The following is a 7,237-nucleotide window of genomic DNA, read 5'->3' as shown; positions in this document are numbered from 1 at the left end:
CCAGCCTGTGCTTCTTCCAGTCCAGCGTTTCTCATGATGTACTCTGCATAGCAGTTAAATAAGCAGGGTGACAATATACAGCCTTGATGTACTCCTTTTCCTATTTGGAACCAGTCTGTTGTTCCATGTCCAGTTCTAACTGTGGCTTCCTGACCTGCACATAGGTTTCTCAAGAGGCAGGTCACGTAGTCTGGTATTCCCATCTCTTTCGGAATTTTCCACAGTTTATTGTGATCCACACAGTCAAAGGCTTTGGCATAGTCAATAAAGCAGAAATAGATGTTTTTCTGGAATTCTCTCGCTTTTTCCATGATCCAGCAGATGTTGGCAATTTGATCTCTGGTTCCTCTGCCTTTTCTAAAACCAGCGTGAACATCTGGAAGTTCATGGTTCATGTATTGCTGAAGCCTGGCTTGGAGAATTTTGAGCATTACTTTACTATAGTGTGAGATGAGTGCAATTGTGCAGTAGTTTGAGCATTCTTTGGCATTGCCTTTCTTTGGGATTGGAATGAAAACGGACCTTTTCCAGTCCTGTGGCCACTGCTGAGTTTTTCAAATTTGCTGGCATATTGAGTGCAGCACTTTCACAGCATCATCTTCTAGGATTTGAAATAGCTCAACTGGAATTCCATCACCTCCACTAGCTTTGTTCGTAGTGATGCTTTCTAAGGCCCACTTGACTTCACATTCCAGGATGTCTGGTTCTAGGTGAGTGATCATACCATCGTTGACTGCACAAAAACCCAAAAGGACAGTGTTTGGAGAGCTTCCTGGTTGGTGAACAAAAAATGCCTCCCCATCCACACCCCAAAGTATGGATAAAGTAGACAATAAAGCTACTCTTTTCTACTTCACCCAAAACTCTATCTCCGAGATTTGATCTGGCACCCATGTACAGAGAAGCTGAGCTTTCAACATCAGAGAAGGGCCTGATTCTATCTCCAGGTAGATGGTGTCAAAATTGAGTTAAATTGTAGGACACTTAGCTGGTGTCACAGAATTGTTTAATGTGGGAAACGTTACCACTCATGTGGTAACAGAAGTGACAGGAGTGAAGTATTAAGTAAAGGTGACAGAGTTGGATGATGCTCTGCAGCCCTTTTGGATCAAGAGGTGACTGAGAAGAGAAACCACACACAGACAACCAATAACACAGGCAGAATCTGGGTCTGTAAGAGCTTTGTGGAGCAGAGCTGCCACACAGGCTCCAGATTTTGGAGGGTAGTACCACTCCAAAAAATGCCTCTTTGCAGAGGCGGGAAAAAAAAAAAAAGTTCAACTAAGTAAATTATAAAGGTCTCTTTTTCTTGTTTGGGTTGGTTTTTTTTGTTGTTGTTTTTGTTGTTTGTTTGGTTTTTTTTTTTTTGGCCATGCTGTGCAGCTTGCAGGATCTTAGTTCCCCAACCAGGGATGGAACTCAGACCCCCCAGCAATGGAAGTGCAGAATCAGTCCTAACCACTGGACCACCAGGGAATTCCCAATTGTAAAGATCTTATTGGCTTTATTCAGTGATTTATGAACTGGGTAGCATCCCATCCAGCAGACAGAAAGGAGTTCTGAGGAGCTGTACAAAATGAAAGACTTTTCATTTTGCCTTTTCCTAGGCAGAAGAGGGCAGGACAAGGAAGTTACTAGCAAAGGGAGGATTGTGGCAAGGTCAAGCTCCTTTGGGAGATGGCAGGAGTCCATCAGGCAGATTACCTCATTAGTGCTGACCTTCCAAACTGATTGGCTTAAGATTCTACTCCTGGGAGAGGTTGAAACTGTATTTAAATTAGGTGTTAAGTCTTGGTTTGGTGACGTAGGTTTAGCCCAAGTGAATCCATTTTGGGCCCATTGTCTTTTTTTAACAGCCCTAAGGATTATTTTCAGCTGATTATTTTGAGAAATGAGGTGTAGGAGAAGCTCTGAAAACAGAAGCTACTCTTTTGTAAGAGGCATTTACAAGGAAAATCTTCATTTGTAAGTGTGTCTCCCTCTCTTTACAAGATAGACTAAATCACAAGAAACTCTTATCAGTGAAGAAGGTGTCAACTTCAATCTACATAACAACTTTACCCTTGTTTACCATGATTTTCTTGGTGACCCCCCAGAACTGTCCCCCACCCCCAGCACACACACCTTCTTTCGTCCTCAACTGAAGATGGTATAGAAACTGGTTAGGCCACCTCAGGGAATTAGTTTTCCTGGATCTCTCCCAGGTACACAGGAGATACACGTTAATTAAAACTTGTAGGCTTTTTTTTTTCTTTTGGCCACATCGCATGGTATATGGAACTTCCCTGACCAGGGATGGAACCCGAACCACCTGCAGTGAAGTGCAGTCTTAACCCTGGACCATCAGGGAAGTCCCTTTTCTCTGTTAATCCATCTTTTATTACAGGGGTCTCAGCTAAGAACTCAGGAGGGTAGAAGAAAAATTATTTTTCCTCCCCTACAACTTCCCTGGATCTCGATCATGAGAGACATAAACTTCTACCTTGTTTAAGCCACGAGTATTTGGAGGTTTCTGTTACTCACAGCTGAATCCAATCCTATTTGAGACTCAAAATGGTGACTCACATTTCCTTGGCTGGCGCAAGTCTTTCACAGCTAGTTCAACTCTCCAAGCCTCACAATAGCTCTTTGAGGTAAAAAGCTTTTTCCCGATGAGGAAATGGAAGCTTCGGCACTCAGTGGTGAAGTGAGACAAGTGATGCTGGCTTTGTCTTTCCACAAGGCTGTGCCTGCAGTCACTGGACTAATCACAATGAGTCAGCCCTGTAATATCAGCCATGTGCCAGAGAAACCAGAAAGCACAAATTGTTCTTGGTCAGCCTTAACCTGAAATTAGTGATGTGCTGTGGTGGGTTCGTCCATCTGGAAACCAGCTCCCGGACCAGAGGATGCTCGTTTATAGGACCAAAACACATGCCAGGGAAACACGCAATGCCACTTAGCTTCACAGAGAGAAGCTTCAAAGCCCCAGGGGGAGTTTTTTGATGATGTTCTGCATAATGGACAGTGTTCTGTTTTGCTGAAGAACATATTTTAAACTAGAGAAAGCAAAAAAGGTCCGCAAAGAAATTTATTGGTGGGAGCCAGGGAAAACCAAAATAATGCAACCATGTTGTAGGGAAGCAAACGACACTGCCCTGAATTGTGTCCCTTTGGCCTGAAGATTAATGTAGGTTATTTTTAAGGCCCCAAAGACTCAGGAAGGACCTTTGACCTGCCTCCTAACTGCCTAAAAGGTTTAAGGCAGTTAGAGGATCTGTTCCAGGAAGAGAGCTATCACCATAGATATCTACAGTACGAACTAGTGAGTAGACAGGGAGGAACATAGGGAAGTCTATTAAAATTAGTGAGTCTCACTGTCTGTGCATGGCTCAGCAAACATTTATTTACCAAACATTTGCTTTTCCATCTCTTGTGAATTGCCTGCCCCCCCTCCACTGCCTGTGAAGTCCCAAACTACTATGCCTAACATCCTCTTTTGACTTTCTTCCTCCCTGACAATGTCAAGTCAAAGAACTCCTTAGCCTTGTAAATCCCAATAATTTTTCTTTTCCTAAAAGTTTTATAATTTTGTATTTTGCATTTAATTCCAAGATTCATTTTGAGTTGTTTAAGGTGTGAGGCTTAAGTCTAGTTTCATTTTTTTGCACATGAATGTTCAATTGCTCCAGCACCATTTGTTGACAAGGCAATCCTTCATCCATTGAAATACTTTTGCACTTTTGTGAAAAAGGAGCTGAGGACTTCCCTGGTGGTACAGTGGATAGGAATCTGCCTGCCAATGCAGGGGACATGGGTTCCATCCCTGGTCCAGGGAGATTCCACATGACATGGAGCAGCTGAGCCCATGAGCCACAACTACTGAGCCTGTGCTCTAGAGCCCTTGAGCTGCAACTACTGAGGCCAAGTGCTGCAACTACTGAAACCCGTGAGCCTAGAGTCTGTGCTCTGCAACAACAGAAGCCACTGCAACCAGAAGAGTAGGCTTACCGCAACTAGAAAAAGCATGCACGCAGCAACGAAGATCCAGAGTAGCCAAAAATAACGAAGAAAAAACAGGATGGGGAACTGAGAAAAATCCAGATCAAAAGAGGATTAATAAGAAAAGAAATGAGCTGAGCCTATTTGTGTGGGTACATTTCTGGGTTCTCTGTTCTGTTCATTGATATATGTTTCTATGCACCTGTCTCTGACAATACCACACTGTCTTGATTAGAGCTATACAGTAAGACTTAAGTCTTCAAAAAGAGTGATTCCTCCCCCTTTACCATCTTCTGTCAGGATTAGCTTAACTATTCTATGGCCTCTGTCTTTCTGTATAAACTTTAAAGATGCTTGTCTTAAGTCTACCAAGGACTTTGCTGAGACTGTGATAGAAATCGCATTACTCTGTAGGAGAGCAAAATTTGCTGACCCAAAATGTGTCTCTCTGGCGTAAGGATTATTTTAGGATGGTAATTTTTTAAGAAACAGTAGACCTGGGAGGTACTCTGAAATCCAAGCAGAAGTTACGTTTTTGTAAGAGACCTTTACTGTAGAAGGGAAATCTCCTTTATAAGGGTGTCTCCCACACAATACCAGGAAGAGGTGGATAACCTTACCTCTAGAAACTCTTATCAGTGGAGAAGGTAAGGAATCAAACCTGCACAACCACCTTACCTTTGTCTCACTGTGCTTTTCCTGGTCACCTCCACAACTGATGTCCCCCAGCACCAACATCCTCTTTTGTCTTTAGCTGAAGATGGTATTTAAGGTGAGGGCTTTGGCCATTTTGGTGAGTTATTCAGTTCTCTGGGGTCTCTCCCATGTATACGTTTGCCAAACATTTGTTTGATTTTCTGCCATTAATCTATTTCTATGTCCTGTTCATCTCTGTTCTTTAGTTCTTCTAGGTCTTTGGTAAACATGTCTTGCATCTTCTCCATTCTTTTTCCGACATAGTGGATCATCTTCACTATCATTATTCTAAATTCTTTTTCTGGAGAACTGATACCTTTAAATGTTGACTCTTCCAATCCATGTACAGTGTGTCATGTTTAGGTCTTCGGTCCTTTCATCAGCATTTCATAGAGATGCTGTATATGTTTTGTTACATGTATATGTTAAGCATTTGGAGTGATTGTAAATGGTATTTTTTAAAATTTCTGTTTCTATGTGTTCATTGCTTATGGGGACTTCCCTGGCAGTCCAATGGTAAAGATTCTGTGCTTCCACTGCAGGGGCCACAGGTTTGATCCTTGGTCGGGGAACTAAGATCCCACATGCCACTCGGTGTGGCCAAAAAAAAAAAAAAAAGAAAAAATATGAATGATTTTTGTGTATTGATCGTGTTCCCTGTGATCTTACTGAATATACTTTTTAGTTCTAGGAATTTGGGACATATTATTTGGAATTTGCTATGTAGAAAATTATATCATTTGCAAATAAGGGCAGTTTTCTTTCTTTCAAATATGTAGGTCTTTTCGTTCTTTTTCTTAACTCATGACTCTAGCTAGAATTTCCAGTATTATGGTGAATAGAAGTGGCAAGAGTGGACATCATCCGTGTGTTGCTGACTTTATGGGAAGACATTCAGTCCTTCACCAGTAAGTATGATATTAGCTGCAGATTTCTTCTAAATGCTTATTTCTCAAGTTCAGATCATTCTCCTCTATTTCTAACTTGCTAAGTCTTTTTATCATGAATGGATATTGGATTTTGCCAAATGCTTTTTCTGTACCAACTAGCATGATTATATGATTTTCTTCAGTTTGTTGATTTGTTAGATTACATTGATTTTCAAAGGTCCAAGCAGCCTTACATACCTGGAGTAAATTCCAGTTGGTCGTGGCATACAATTCTTTTGGAATCTTTTTTTAAGTCATTTCCTCTGAACTTCAATGACTAGCTCCAGAATAGAAAAGTTTCCACAGGTGAAAAATGTCACATCAAATCTAGAGGCAGGGGAGTTTACTGTGGGTCTAGAGCATAAAGATTTGGATTCAAAACTTTTCCCCAATACAATATTGTAAAGCAATTAGCCTCCAATTAAAATAAATAAGTTTAAATTTTAAAAAAAACTTCCAAGTTACTTCTAACATTATCTAAACCTTAGTTTCTAAATACATCTGTAAAACAGGGATAAGAATGCCTGAATGAGAGAATTTGATGATCAGACACTGACTCTGACACATAATAGACAGTCAATAATGGTACCCATTTGAATTCCACAGCAACAAGCATTTGGAATAGAATTAGAAACAGCTTATAAAGGCAGTTATATATAATATTAGGACTAGGACATTGAGGTGACATTGCAGGATTTCCCTAAATGATCAGGATCTCAATCTTTTACCCTTGGGGTTGTTTTTCATCTTATTGGGTGCTTTAATAATAGATATCACTGTGAGACACCAAGAGGGTCTTTCAAAGGCATTCACATTATTAGTTATTAACTTATTAAATGAAACAACCATTAATGCTCTGTGGGCCTCTACAGAACCTCACTGTAGGAGCCGCACACCCATTAGCCACCTGGTTTGCACATACCACTTCACCCTGCCTCTTCAAGTCCATCAAAGAGCACCTCAATTCTACCTTCTAATTGCCCAGGTGCTCTTCGAAATGCCCAATCTTGCTTCTTTTGATCTAAGTCTTTTAAACAGGGAATAAATAGGGCTAGTCTACTTTTTAGTGATGATGCAAGAAAATAAATTGGCTGAGAAAATTAATCAACAAAATAGTCCTGTGCTTTACTTTCAACCCCATGCTCTTTGAAAACATATAAGGAATCAAAGTGATCTATGACAGTGGCTTTCAAATATTCACGATTGTGACCCCCAGTGAGAGTACATTTTTATACTGGGCTCCAGTATACACATACACAGATATAACTGAAGCAAAAATTTCATGAAATAATGCCTTCCTTAATATCTGAGATGCTTGCTGAAATTTCCCAAAATACCTTGTCACTATTATTTTTTCTAATATTTACGTATTTGGCTGTGTTGGGTCTTAGCTGCAGCACTCAGGGTGTGTGTTACATAAACGCGGGATCTTTCCTTATGGTACACAGATTCTCTAGTTGTGGCACTCAGGCTCAGTAGTTGCAGTGCACCAGCTTAGTTGTGCTGCAGCATGTGGGATCTTAGTTCCCCCACCCTTAGTTCCCACATCCCCTGCATTGCAAGGCAGATTCTTAACCACTGGACCAACAGGGAAGTCCCATGTTACTATTATTTCTTAATGCTGGTTGCCA

This window comes from Ovis canadensis, chromosome X (assembly GCF_042477335.2).
Source record: "Ovis canadensis isolate MfBH-ARS-UI-01 breed Bighorn chromosome X, ARS-UI_OviCan_v2, whole genome shotgun sequence".
Classification (NCBI taxonomy): domain Eukaryota; kingdom Metazoa; phylum Chordata; class Mammalia; order Artiodactyla; family Bovidae; genus Ovis; species Ovis canadensis.
Note: the sequence above shows the minus strand (reverse complement) of the source record.